We start from the raw sequence: 14,822 nt of genomic DNA on the forward strand, positions 1-14,822 counted from the left end.
TGAGAAAGGAAATTGACAGGAAGGAAAGACAGTTTGATACCCTACAGTGTGGGTAAAGAAAACAGCTCATAGAAAGAGAAAAAACAACAAAGTGAACACTGCGCGCACACAGTGTAGGACGCATAGCTGCGCGCTATATCCTCTTCAGACGGGAAGACAGCCCACGGATGTAACAGTTTTGTGTACTCGCTTCTTATTGCTGACTGGTTTAAATGCCACTATTGGAATGCTGAAGTAGCGTCTACATGCAGGTGGACAATGTTACTGTTTACTCATGTTCAGTATGTTAAAACTGCTATTTCTTGCGTGAGCGGATAGGTTACTCTACATGCGGGTTTGCACCGCGCAAATGGACATGTAAAGGGACACATAACATGGACGGGCACAAACGTCTACGCTCTTTGTGTCCTTCATGCCTTGCATATGCACATCTACATACGTATGTACACCCGTGAGCAAAACTATACGGACTAGGGATGGCACGATAAAGCCGATTTTTCCCTCTACCTGTGAATGCAAATTGACATTGAAGACTGCGCTCCACACCTGGCACTGCGAACTTTCCCGTGTACGCGTCATTTTCAGTTTATGCAATTAATTTCAAAGAAATTTAGTCTTTTATTTTCAGACCCTGTTGTCCATATACTTTTGTTCACGGGTGTACATGTCCACGTACTTGTAGGTGCCACTTCTGGCATTATTATAGTGACATTTAGACGAGGAATTCTCGTGGTAGTTGAAATATAATTAATGGTTTGCTTTCTGTCGTGTTTAAGAATAGTGCGGCCCATACCAAAACTATCGTTAATTTTTTTGACAATTGGCTGTAAGAATGTGCTTAAAGCACTTTCATACAGATGGCCATGCATTTGTCATCATATGTGGGGTGAACGTGCTTTAGTTTTAGTTAGGTAACTTTGATAATGATTGAAGTCAATGTGCAATTATATTGTACGTTGGCTCTGAGGAAAATAAAGCGTGGCACCAAGCGTAACGGTCGCTGAGGTCGGTGCGCTTCAAAAACGTCTGCAGCGGCACTTCTTCGCCAGTGAAGCGACAGTGTACACAAATTCCCATCTCAGGAAATATTCCATAGCCTAGGCGCTTTAGTGAAATCCGAATGGCCTGGAAAACGAGATTATAAGCCTTCGAGGTCGTTGTTAGTTTTTCGTTCCCGTGCTGTACTTCCGTGCTGCAGATGTAACAGGTGGAGGTAGTTCGCCACACAAAGTGCAGCGTGAAGAGCGATCACAGCTGGCCGGCCGAAGTTGCTCGCGAACAAACTTGGAACAGCTGTGCACATTCGTGCGTACGGCGCGCGATCTAAAATTTCTGCACAGCATGCAACCATGCATGCGTCAGATTCCACATTCATGACCTAAGTTCTGATTCCATTGTTCGCTCTGAATGTTAGGTCACCTTAACGGCTCAGTCTAAAGCCTTTCTGTTATTTATGCAATACTTCCTACCCCTTCTCAACAAAAACCTGGAAATGTGCGTGCTTGTAGCAGTAACCATAGAGATTTGCATGTCGCCCCGAACAGGAAACGAATTTCTCTCGTAGAATATTGATCTCGTGCAAGACTGAACATTACCTTAATCTGTGCGCAGTATCTAAGGCATAGAAAGCAGCATACTCGTAGACTGGAGAACAATTGACAGTGCTGTAACTGATTGACTAGAGTAATTACTGTCCTTGCGCCAAATGTGCGAAAGCAATGAAGAATGGAGCCGCAGAAGTCTGCCTAGTTTGTTTGGAACCAATAAAGATAATAGGAGAACGTTAGTAAGCAAGACAATTTCTGTCACAGTCAAAGATTAAGGTGTTCGCATCAGTGCGGCTTTGAAAGCCAGAAGCAATACTGTCGTTAACTATGGAAAAACGACATTCTTAAGAGCGAGAGATAATCTCTAGAATAGTGACACATGGAGAAAGGAAGGAAGAGGGCACTCTCCGGAAAACACTTAGCAAACATAAAGTTTCTGCTTACATTGCAATTCAGCCCTAATTAAGAAATAAATACCGTGGTTATACGTACCAAAATCACAATAGGATTATCAAGCATGGCGTGTTGAGGTACGCGGATTATTTTGCTCACCTGCAGTTTTTTAACGTGCACTCAATACAAGGAACATGTTTTTTTTTTCATTTTGCCCTCGTCGGAATACGGCCGCTGCTGCTGGGATTTAATCCAGCATCCTCGTGTGTAGGAATACCAGCCTCAACCATAACCGTAAATTCAGCAGTGCTTAATAGACAATGCAGAGACGTGCCCTCTTGGAATTTGTATACTGTGTGCTGAAACACGTGTTTCTGATTATTCTACGTGAGTGCAAGGTGAAACCGAACACTCCATTGATGTTGGCGAAGAGCTTACTGCCCCTTTGAACGCAACCATCGTCATACGGGTTGAAAGAGGCAAGCTGGCTTTCTTCGCAATTTGTTTGGGGTACCCGACATCCCCTCGGAGGCGCAGTTGCGACCGTCCACGCGGTTGCCAGGCGGCGCAACGGATGCGCAACGTGAGGCCGTCTCTTCGTGCTCTCTCCATCCCATCTCATTATATGACACGTTCATTTGAGGGATCGCCAGTCGTTTGTGCGCAGGCGCGAGTAAGAACGGGCGTGAGAGAGAAAATCTTGGGGCTTTTCCTCCTTGAATATATGACTATCCCTAGGTACTACGGAGGAGGTTTCTTAGCGCGTGTTGTAGGCGTGTGTCCGTAGGCGTTCCGGCATTGCGGAGTGGGGTCGAGTTGTTTACCTAGTTTAGGCTCCGAAGCTGGCTGCCGGCGCGCTAAAACGGTGAAGCGGCAGGCACTGATGCCCGATTTTGCGACCGCTGTGTCGGACAGATTGTCTCGCAATCGCTGCGCTCGTGCTAAGTCAGTCGTTGCGGATCATAGCTTTCTCGCGCCTTACGGCGATGTACCTTGTATATAACGTCACAGATGTTTCTGTGAGAGCAGTAGCGACTGTATTAAAGCGCGGGCCGCATAGAGTGAAAACCTAGAAGGCAGAGCGCCTTAGCAATTGCGGTTGAATGCAAGTGGCTGAAAGGTCACCGGTGACGATGACTGACTCAGCACCAGCGCCTTCAGGCGCGAGAAAGTCTGTCCGACGCACCTTCAGAGGAAACGTTCTGACTGGTGTTGCAGAAGTTGCGGAGTGCGGTACTGATAAACTTAGCGTCAGGAATGGGCTGCTGGACGTAATTATATTTATTCAATCGTGTTTTTTTCTATGCAACAGCGTATCATTATTTCCCATTATTGGTGGCGCCTCCAGGACACCAAAGTGGCAACGGGGACACAACAGCTAGAACCCGAACTGGTCCGTGGGCTGACGCTAGCCGAGGCCTGCGCGTGCCGCCCTGCTTCCAGTTTTGATCCCCTCGCTGCCCGTGGGTGCCCTGGAGATCCTGCGCCACCTGCTTTATTATAACCTCAGGAGCTCTCCTGAGGCCTCGGTTTGCTGGTTACATATGTGCCCTCCTGGAGCACTTCTTGTGAAGAATTCACACTGTCGTCGCGACGAAAAAAGCGACCCGCGACTTATCCAACACCAGTCCGAACCTCGCCACTTCAGACACAGCCATCACCAAATGGGGCGTCCGTACCCACTGCCTCACCGCGCGGGCAGCCACCGGCGGAGCGTGAACAAACTCGACCGCACTCCGCAACGCTGGCATGTCTAGGGGACAAACGCATACAACACGCGCTAAGAAACCTACACCGTAGTGCCTAGGCGGAGTCATATATTGAAAGAGCAAGAGCCCCCAGATTTTCTCTCTCACGCCTGCTCTTACTCGCGCATGCGCACAAATGACTGGCAATCCCTCAAATGAGCGTCTCGTATCTCATCATGACTCTTCGGGTCGTGGGTCTCTCGCCTTTTCCACCAGCGGCCAACGACTAGCACGCGCCGGCCGGCTTCCGCCGCCCCCTCCTTTCCACTGTTGTGGGCGAAGTAGTATGAGTCATCACTCTTAGATAGAGCCGCTGTCCTGCAGCCGAGTGTGGGCTATTCGGTAAGAATGCATGAACTGATGCAGCAGCAGGAGGCGGCAGCCACACTAAGCAAGAAAGGCGGAAGGGGGTCTGCAACAAAAGCTTCGCAAAAAAAAAGTTACAGCATTCTGGGAAATGCCGTGCGGGCAGTATGTGTGCAAGGTGGGGCCATGGAATATTTAGGGAGATTTACTCCCAGACGCGGTAGGCGCAATTTTTCTACTCGCTCAAATGAAGGTTATTCTGTGCAGACCATGCCTCAATGCACCAATGAACGGCAGACACTCAGGATGAAATAAAAGCGGGGATTTAAATGAGTTTTATTTCATTCAATGTCTAACTAGATCTCCTAAAAGCCTGCTGTCGAGTCATGTGGGATACCTAGGCGGTCACAGAAGGTTATCGCATTTTGAATGTTGGCTTTTATTGGCTACTGGCTGACCGCGAGTGCAGATCACTCGAACTCTCCGCTGCAAGGCTGCTTTGCAAAGACAGACGTGGAAGCAACTATATTAGACTGAGAGTCGATCAACTCATTGGCTCAAGCTCTGCCGGAAATACGTCCCTCAATGTTGTTGCTGCTATCATCATTCACGTGTTATTCGCAACAATAAACTAAACAGCCTGATGGCTTGTTTCGCAATAATGCATTGGCGTCATCTTGCAACACCACTTACTCAGTATATCCCTTCACGGAACTACAGTTGCTCAGGATGGATTTCTAACGTTCTTCTACACTAAACAAAAGCTCTTGAGCAAACATACCAATTTCACGGCACCGTAACTTAAACAATATCTTACATTGCCATTTCATACACTAAGTCAGCAGCGCATAGGAATGTGCGTTTATGGGAATGCGATATACAACCACCTTTTTAACGTTTCAATGTTTCATTCTTCATCACGAGGAAGCAGAAGTGTTACCGCTCAACATTTTAACCTTGCACCTTGTAATAACTATGTATGGACGTTTGCATAAGTTTGCAGGTATCGAAAGGTGGCATAAACTACCAAATGAGAATGGTATTTCTTCGATGTTCCTCCAAGATCTCAAACGATACTGCTTAAACTAGATTTGGTCACAATAAATAATTCCAGTGTGAAAACGTTTTACTCAATCACGCCAAATTACCATGCATTGCTGTTATCATAGCTAGTTGCAACATCCACATGTGTTGCGTTAATAAGTACGACTAACAAATTTTGTATTGTGGTATGTTTTATTATACTGTCGTTCGATCGATTAAAAAAAAACCTTTTAATATGGTTGGACAGTAATTTACTGTCTTCGTGTTTCTCGTCGTGACTTTGAATGTACTTCGTAGGTGAACTAGCCATTGTTTGTTTTTTCGTAGTAGGTCCTTCCGTTCTGTAAATAGAGTACGCTGCCTACGAAGTATTGCTTCTTTATTTTTTATTTGTTTTGGGACTTCTCTTTCATCTTAGCATTGCCTGTTTAAATCAATTTGATATGCTATACTTTGCCTACACTTTCTTCATTGGAGAAGGATAACAGAGGTCCTCCTTTACAGCGCACAGAAAAGGGGAAAAAAAGAAAGAAAACAAAAAGACACAAGAAGAAATGATGGAAATTATAGAGTGAAGAAAACGAGTAAACCAATGTAACCCGTGTAGCTAAAATGTAGAATAAAATGAGAAGAAATTTTGAAAATTCAAGAAGAGAAAGTTACCTCTTACGTGAGAGTCGTGGCAACTATTTTGCTTCTTCATTTAGGACTTTATTCCCCCCTATCACATGTACTTTCCTATGAGCAGGTCTTGCTTGCATCGTTTTTGCTGCGCTGCCTATTTCGTTCTTGATTGTGCATATGCGATTTATGTGCGTGCCTAGCCAAGTGTTCTAACGCTACCGCAACATCTGTTATCAATTCAAGCGCGTCGGCAGTAATATATGCGAGTGGCTTTTATGTAATATTTCCTCACTTCCTTTCGGTCCAGCATTATGACAATGAAATCCGGAATAGGCAGCGACCAAGTGTTGCTATATCTTTAGCCACGTCCACTCACTCTTTCAATTTACTAGGAAAACATTAACGACAAAAAAGATACCTCATTCTACAATTATGTAAGCTACAAATGGAGGCTGACCTACCCAAAGGGCGGATTCAAGATAGGTATAAAATGAAAAAATTGTGAATGCCGAAAAATAAAGAAAAGGAAAGCATCACATCACTACCGTTTTCCGAACAATGCCCCGAGCGCCATCGTAAAATACTCGGTATCCCCTCGCGGGCACCTCTGAGACCTACCCTAGTATTAAAATATGTTCCTCCGCAAAAGAATACACTTATTAATAATGATGGTGATAATTATTATTATGATGATGACGTTTTATTGACGACCACTTTCAAATGGGACGGTGCCAAATCCTCACCTAGCCTGCTTGAGTAATTCAGGTTTGCTGTACACACCTCTCATTCAAGCATTACATATAAATATATATATATATATATTTATATGTAATGCTTGAATGAGAGGTGTGTACAGCAAACCTGAATTACTCAAGCAGGCTAGGTGAGGATTTGGCAAGTGGTCGTGAATATAACATCATCATAATATATATATATATATATATATATATATATATATATATATATCATGTTTTTCTCTCCAACTTAAACGGATATCTCTATCTTGTACCACTACGTACGCCTGTAATGGATCCGGTCCTATTAATCCCTTCCCTGTCTTTTCTCCACCAATACTGTTAACGTCTCTTGCTTATTTCGACTGCTGACCGGTTGGTTCTTCCATCCACCCTAAGGCCAAGTGTTCCAGGAAGGCGTAAGTTGACCATAGGTCTTGTTGGGCGAACACATTCGCATTCCATTAGGATATGCTGAGTGGGCTCTCTATTATCCTTGCAGCAGATACACGCCTCAATTCTTTCCAAATATTTGCTCCGGTCCTTTCGTCCTTAGGCAACCAGCTCAAGCCTGAAATAGCAAGACACTGCCCATTGTGTTGTCGTTCACATTTCCCTTTGTAATTTCTTTATCGCCAGTCTTGTAAATATCCACGGACATTCTTACAGCGAAGGTGTCGATCGCTGGGATCCCGGGTTTTCTTGGTGGCGTAACGTCGACAGAAAACTATCATCATCTATGCCTTATACCCCCAAATGCAATTGCTCATGCCCCCGTAAGGCAGAGGCTATAAGCACCCAGCCAAAGGAACAGTGCATACATTCTTTAGAATAACGCATACAACATACAGAAGAACATACGTTTCAATAAAGAACAAGTTCAAAACAATCATGTGAACCACATAATTGATTATAAGGCGCTCCTGCGCCGACATGCAAAGCGAAGCACGTAGCACTCCCCGCATACATTTCGCGGTGAAGATTACTGTTGCTCAAGCTGTCGCAACGATGGCAGCTTAACTGTAGCATGGGACGCAGGGAGAGACGTAACTACACTTGCGTACGTATAAAAGAAGAACCGGCCTGGCAGATGATTGGTGTTTTGGCAGTGCTATGTTAAGACGAGATATAGTGAGCACTTCTGAAGAACACCGCGCATATGAGTCGCAGCGAATTTTTCTTCACTCTGATGCACCCTTGCAGGTGCACGAAGTAGCTGCGCAAGCCAAGTCGCATGCCACTGAAACGTCCTAAGCTAATTATTAGGTAAAATACATGCGCATTTCACCACGTGAATAATTTGAACCTAAGTCGCAATGGGGACTCGCTCTAGTTGTCATTTACAGCTTCGCTGTCAAATCACCTTCACAGCCTGGACTGTAGACCATTCTTCGCTCCCATTATTTGAATCCAATTTACGGTCCTTGCTTCTTTAACTTACATTCAAGAAAGTAGACAGCAGCGCCAATCCTCCACAGATGTGGTTCCTAGGCTTCATGGTTATCTAGGGCAATTCGTTCAGAATTGTACTGACTTCATAGCCGAGGGACGGCACCGAGCTGTACTCGATTGAGTGGAAAAACTTCGAGTTGAGGATTGCATCAGAATACGGAGGCTGGATTCGCAAGTCTACCTTGGAAGAATTAGGCCGCGCGGTCACGAGGACCCACAAGGCACTGTGTTTAAATGCTTCTGGCGCTTCCCCGAAGAAGGTAAACTAGGTGAAAAGTTAGAAAAGAGTAAAAATGAGAAGACTGGACGTGGCGGGGATGAGTCGGGTTGGTCGAACCAGCTGGCATTTGGTGTAGTTCATATGATTACGTTTATAGGGTGATCTTGTTTGGTCATAGCTATATATCAACTATGTTTTTGGTAAAATGGTCAGTCCAAAACGAATAAATACGGCAAGCACACCTTCTATAGAATCTCTATAGTCGTGTGCCTCCTACTATGAATTGAATTCATCTATATGTTTTCTTTTTCATCAATCTGATTGAAGTAGTCAGTGCGTCGAGGATCCACTAGAAAAGCTTACATGAGAGGCGCCGTAGCACTGAAATCGTCGTTTGGATATACGGTAGCCACAAGCCAATGAAACCACTTTCTTTCGCGGAGTGCAACTGACGCTTTCAGGTGTATAAGAGCTTGTACCCCTGTTACACTGGCAAACTAATGCGCACATTGATCAAGTGCACTTAGCTCGCTTCATTTTGCCGGCGTGCTACTATACGAGAAAGAAAAGAGCTCTTTCGAATTGGTGGTGATGGCGATTGGGAGCGTGGCCGTAAACATCCCGAGAGCGAGAGTATTTGTTGCTCTTCTTGTTTTCAGTGTGGCACATTTTATTGTCTTATAACCTTAGAAATTCAAAGTGACAAGTTTGTTTTCCGAAAACCCTCGCCAATGAGTGCACCGCTATGCAGTAAGTGTCACTCCCTTGCAGTCTGCGAATGACACTAGCGGCGAAGTGCACGGGGTGAAAGTGCACTTAAGTTTGCCCGCGTGACAGGGGTCTTAGCAGCTCACTTACCACACTTTGGTCAGGACGCATATATGTTTTTTACTGGGAATAGCGTTCTTGGCATAGTCAGACCAGTTTACTACCAGGTTATCTATCTACATAACTAACCTACCAAAAATGCAGCCGATCCAGAAGTTGGTGAAGTCAATATGCGGATCGTTCACGTAGGCTACCAACAAGACACGCAAAAGTGGAGGTCGCTGCTCGATGCGGTTGACCAAATGGGCCTCAAATCGATAACCAACCTCCTCAAACCAACCCGAGTAGGCAACAGTGTAAGTCGAGACACGTTTCCGGACCTGTCATTTGTCAAAAACGTAAGGGCATACTCATGGGCTCACCTGGGCGAAACATTGGGCAGCGATCACTACATCCTCAGCATCTCGGTATCCACGCCGAAACTCAAGAGAACAATTGGTGAAATTAGGCTTACGGACTGGGAGGCATTCAGGCAGTACCCCCCGCACGAAAACGGTATAACGGACATAGCGGAATGGATGCAGTGCCTCCGGGACGCCCACATCCAAACCACTAAAACCATCCAGCGCACGGTCGAGGCGCCCGAAGTCGACCGCCGGCTCTTACACCTGTGGGAAGCCCGTGAGGGCCTCCTTAAACGGTGGAAGCGACAGAGGTTAAACCGGAAGCTACGTCTATGAATCGAGAAAATAACAGATGAGGCCAGAACTTACGCAAACGAGCTGAAGCAGCGAAATTGGGTACAGTTTTGCATCTCGCTCAAGCGTACCCTGAGTACGGCGCAGACGTGGGCCATCCTACGTTGCCTGATCGAGCCCGACAATGCGAAATTGACAACCAGTCGGACGCTCCTAGAAATCGCTCACAAGTTCCCCGGAAACGACCAGGATCTGATTGACACCCGAAAAGCCAGATACATGGGTAGCGACCCCACACAACCCTGCCTCCTAAAATATGAAGGAGAACCAAGACCAGAACTAGACGCTCCCATCACGGAGGAAGAGGTGTGTGCCGCGGCACGAGCGTCACAGCGCAACACTGCTCCCGGAGTCGACAAAATCACCAATGCCATGATTAGAAACCTGAGCTGATGCTCATCCAGGACTTGACCGAATACCTGAACGAGGAACTCTGGAGCAAGGGCCACGTACCGAACGAGTGGAAACACGCGGAAATCGTGACCATTCCCAAACCCGGCAAGAAGCCCGCGATCGACGCCCTGCGTCCCATTTCACTGACTTCGTGCCTCGGCAAGCTGTACGAGAGGATCATCGAAACCCGCCTCCAACATTACATAGAGGACGGTGGCCTCTTCCCGCACACCATGCTTGGCTTCAGGCCGGGACTTTCTGCGCAAGATACGTTCCTAATCCTAAGGGAAGAAGTTCTCAGGGGCATCGCGAAGGGAGGAGAACACCTCCTGCTCGCACTCGACCCAAAAGGGGCCTTCGATAACATCTCTCACGAGGCCATTTTCAAGGGACTGAACGACATCAGCTGCGGGCAGCTCATCTTTAATTACGTTAAATCGTTCTTGATGGGCCGGACGGCAGCCATCGGAATAGGCCAGACTGGATCGGATACGATCGACGTGCCGAAGAAAGGAACACCGCAAGGGGGGATAATGTCCCCGAATCTATTCAACGTGGCGATTCTAGCGCTGACCAGAGCTGCGGAAGATCCCCGACCTAGGTTAAGCCCTGTACGCAGACGACATCACGCTCTGGGCCACCAAGGGCTCCCTAGCAGGAACAGAGGCGACCCTTCAAGAGCCCGCGTAGGCCGTGGAGAGTATTGCGGCAGCGAGCGGGATGCGTTGTGCGCCCGAAAAGTCCGAGGTGATCCGGGTGCACGGAGGAGAAATCTACAAGCCCCCCGGCGCTGTCGAACTCTAGCTTGAGGGCCAGAGAATCGCGGAAGGCAATAAGACTACGATTCTGGGTTTTTGCATCCAGAGCAACCTGAAAGCCTCCCACACCACCCAAACCCTAAGGTCTGCCACCAACCAGATCTCGCGGATTATAAAATGAATTACAAGAAGCCGCAAGGGCATGCGAGAAGAGGACACGCTTCGCCTCGTCCAGGCTCTGGTGATCAGCACAATAACGTACAGCATGCCGTATCACTATCACTCGCTAAACAAACGCGACCAAGAACAAGTCGATGCCATCATAAGAGGTGCGTACAAAACTGCCGTGGGTCTCCCTGTCACCACCTCAAACGAGAAGTTAGTGGCCCTCGGGATCCACAACACCTTCGCTGAGCTGTCGGAGGCGGTTATGGTTTCGCAAAAAACCAGGCTGCAGAAGACGGCGGCGGGCAGAGCCATCCTCCACCGGACCGGAACGGCAACGGAGCTCCGTGCCTTCGATGGGCAACGATCACTCTCGCCTGAGGTCAGAGGCAAGATAAAGGCGAAACCTATACTGAAGCACATGAGCCATGAGCTCCATGAAGGACGACGCAAGGCTCGCGTCGACAGGCAGCGCCGACAATTCAAGGGTGACCCGTACGTAACGTACGTGGACGTTGCAGCGTACCCTGTAGGGGGCCTCTTCGCGGTAGCCGCCGTGAACGGGAGAGACAACTCCTTGACCCTCGCGGCCTCCGTAAGGGCAGAGAGCCCAGGTGCGGCTGAGACCATAGCCGCAGTACTGTTAATAAAGCAAGAAGACAGGGTAGGCAGGGAATTCCATGTCATTACCGACTCGCAACAGGCCTGCCGTACCTCTACCAACGGACGAACACCGCTGCTGGCGGCTCAGATTCTAGGCCCGAGGCTGCAAGAATACCATCAAATCACGTGGACGCCAGGCCACGCGGGTCTGGAGGGGAACGAAAGAGCGAACGCCCTAGCTCGAGCGCTAATTAAGCGAGCGGGGCAAGACGAATCGTCTCATCAATCCCCACCCTTTACCTTCATGCCCCTGCCGTCCAATTACTGCGACCGACTCGATATCCAGCGACTCAACCGCAGGATTTCTCCTCCGCCTCACAGAAAGTTCAGCACTGAAGATGCCGTAGCTCTCCGACTTATTCACACAAACACATTTCCAAACCTACACAGATACAGTAAAATGTTCCCACATACATATCGCGGCATCTGCCCCTGGTGCGGCGACACACGCCCTACACTATTTCACATCTCGTGGGGGTGCGGGGGCAAACCTCAACACTTATAGACGCCTAGCACGTTATTTGAGCGGTGGGAGGTACAGCTGACCGGCGATACCCTGACGGGACAAGAAGCTCGGGTCCAGCAAGTACGTCGAGCAGCCATGGTCAGTGGAGTCCTCGAATAAGGACACCCCCTACTAGATCTCAAGAGCAACCACCTCGATGGTTCGACTAAATGCTTTTTTTTTCTCTCTCTCTCACGTAGGCACGTGCCACTGAGTATGTGTCACAGGGTGTGAGCCGCTCTTCAAAGCACCTCTTTGTCCCCTACTTGCCTATGTACACCGCTAAATATATGCCACTCGGTAGCTCCCGCTCTTCTTTGAAAGCATTTGACGCCAACATGGGTCCCGAATGTGACCCTCGATATGCTCATATTTCACAGTTGCGCCGCCAGAAGGAGTATTGTGGCCATATAAATACGCGTCAGATGAGCCCAGCCACAGTACGCGCCACATGCTTTGGCTCACATCACACGTTGTGGCTATTCCCATACTTCGATAGTCATCGTATATGAGTTCCGTCAAATTTTAAGGCGTTAGCCTTTAGTGGTTCATGAGTGTCTGAGCACAGTCCGTGGTGGACGCAATAAAGCGGTGATCAATCACATCCGGTGACACTGCGCTTGCATCCCATGCTCGCGGCCACAGCGGCGTTCATTCGCAGAACATTTCAGGCAACAGCAACAGAGGCAGTCATAGACAGGCTTTCGCCTATCGCAGTTTAGCTCAGCAAAGTCCCCATAGATTTTTTTCCTGCGTTGAGCAGTGCAAGGTAGTATCGGTGACGTTCAGCGGTGACTTTTGTTGAGCAGCTTCCAGGAGACATTGCTATGAATCATGTCTTCTCGTAGAACACGAAACCGCAACCTTTTCGTCGCCTACTTGATTCGTAGTGCGCAGCGGCATACGTTTTACGCAGCCAATTGTTTTTGTGAACTTCACATGTGATATCCACGTAACTTTTACCGTGATAAACAGTGATATCCGAGATTTGCGACGTGGTAGAACATTGACCTGGGCTTCGACGCCAGCACGGTTAACTATATTCCTCGAGACAAAGTATTCATCATATACTAGGACACAGAATGCGCAAAAAACTTGAAGGGGTAGTCAGTACTTATTTTGTAAAGTTAATTCAGAGCTAGAGTGCTTTCACAACCTAATTACTTAAGGTTTTATTGTACCCTTACTTTGAGTGACTTGAGACAACAGTCGTCGACATCAATAAGGTCTGCAGAATAAGGAGATAATATTACACCGCAGATTATTATAAAATTTATCTGAGTACTTAGTGAGTCTAACTATGTTTTATTTGCCTGGCACCAGTGAGTCCTAGGTAATTAACCTTAACGCAACTGACTTCTGAAACTCTGACCCGAGTTGGTTCAGCGTTTTCTTTCGCTTTATGCTAGGCGAGTTTAACCGTTTTAAATAAAGAAGACACGCAGTTAAAAGGCTTCGGAAAAGGTTTGTCTCAAATGTAGTGATAATCTTACCGAACCAAGCCTTCAACGCGTGCTTCAGCGGCCTTCCAAGATCTGCATTGTGGCTTTTCGAAAGGTGTTCCATTTCGCTGACAAAGAATATTGTGCTTTGCTTACGTGGTAGAAATTTTCAGTAGAAGAAACTAACAATAGGCAAAGAAAGGGCCTCCAAACTGCGCGACATGCTAGCAGTCTCAAAGGCTACGGCTTTCCGCAGCGGGCCACTATATTTCCCCTCGCAGTCAAGGAACGCCAAAGCGTGAGTGCTTTCAGTATGTTTCTTGAAAATATCTGGAGTTGACTGAAGTACGGAACTGCTTGGTTTATGTGCCGAAGGACTCAGTCACTCACCTGGAAACCGTGTCACTGTATGCTGGATATGGCTCGTGAAAAAAGTATATCGAACTCTTGGTATCGGTAAAAGGGTTTTACTAGAGCAGGAATTGAGTCGGAGCTGTTCTTTTGTGCAGAAGCCGTCAGCATTTAGTTTGCTGTAGCGCGGGATGTTGCCCGTAAGTAAGGAAGGAAACACGTTTTCTCGTAGGATATTTCAAAGAAAGGTTCTTGAATTGCCTATACAGTAAGATTGGCTAAAGTAAACAATCACGGAATTAAGGTAGTCTGGTGGTAGCGAGAATTCAACATTAGAAATGGAACGGTCAGCTAAATGCCACATTGGTTACTTAGTTCCAAACATATTTAGAAAAAAGAGGTGTCAGATTACTTTTGATAATTTTTTTTAAATATTCCCAAGGCCTTCGATCTCTTTATGGGAGCAATTTTCCGTTGAGTTTACGAAGAACCGTATTCACATCAGGAAGCTAAGTCGGCAGCCATAAGGTAACGAACATTATTTCTACACTTAGACCACTAGTTGCCACGTAGCCCGGCGCTGCAAGTTGGCGGAACTTTTGTATTTCTCTAAAAGAGTAATGACACTTTTTACAACTTCGGGCAATGTGGTCTAGAAACACAATGATGGAAGAAGACCCAGCACAAAGCCGAATGCAGATGCAGTTAGTCACAAAATTTTCCAGAAAGTGTAGAGTGTAGTTTTTTTTTTCCTCGCGATCGCTTCGAGAACGCTATTGGCGGCGAGGAGTTACGGAGTCGCCATCTATCGGAAGCGCCTCGCTGGCGTAGTATGAGGGATCACGTGGCGCGCTCCTCATAGATTTTGCTGCCAGCGCTCACTGAAAACACCACGCGCGAGCTCTCCCGGATATTTCTGTAAGTACTTTCGAAACGAGAGAAGTTTCTTAC

The 14,822-nt window shown here is 47.2% G+C and overlaps 2 protein-coding genes across 2 annotated transcripts in view; one reads left to right on the plus strand and one right to left on the minus strand.

Annotated features, from left to right (window-relative positions):
• The window catches only part of LOC135911907 (facilitated trehalose transporter Tret1-like), a 126,333-nt gene that overhangs the window by 101,358 nt on the left and 10,153 nt on the right, over positions 1 to 14,822 (minus strand). The window lies entirely within an intron of this gene.
• LOC135911936 (neprilysin-1-like) overlaps positions 13,712 to 14,822 on the plus strand; it is a 78,269-nt gene continuing 77,158 nt past the window's right edge. The window contains exon 1 of the mRNA XM_065444286.1: positions 13,712 to 13,818. The gene's annotated coding sequence lies outside the window, so the exon portion shown is untranslated. The remainder of the gene's footprint in view (positions 13,819 to 14,822) is intronic.

This window comes from Dermacentor albipictus, chromosome 9 (genome assembly GCF_038994185.2).
Source record: "Dermacentor albipictus isolate Rhodes 1998 colony chromosome 9, USDA_Dalb.pri_finalv2, whole genome shotgun sequence".
Taxonomy (NCBI): Eukaryota; Metazoa; Arthropoda; class Arachnida; order Ixodida; family Ixodidae; genus Dermacentor; species Dermacentor albipictus.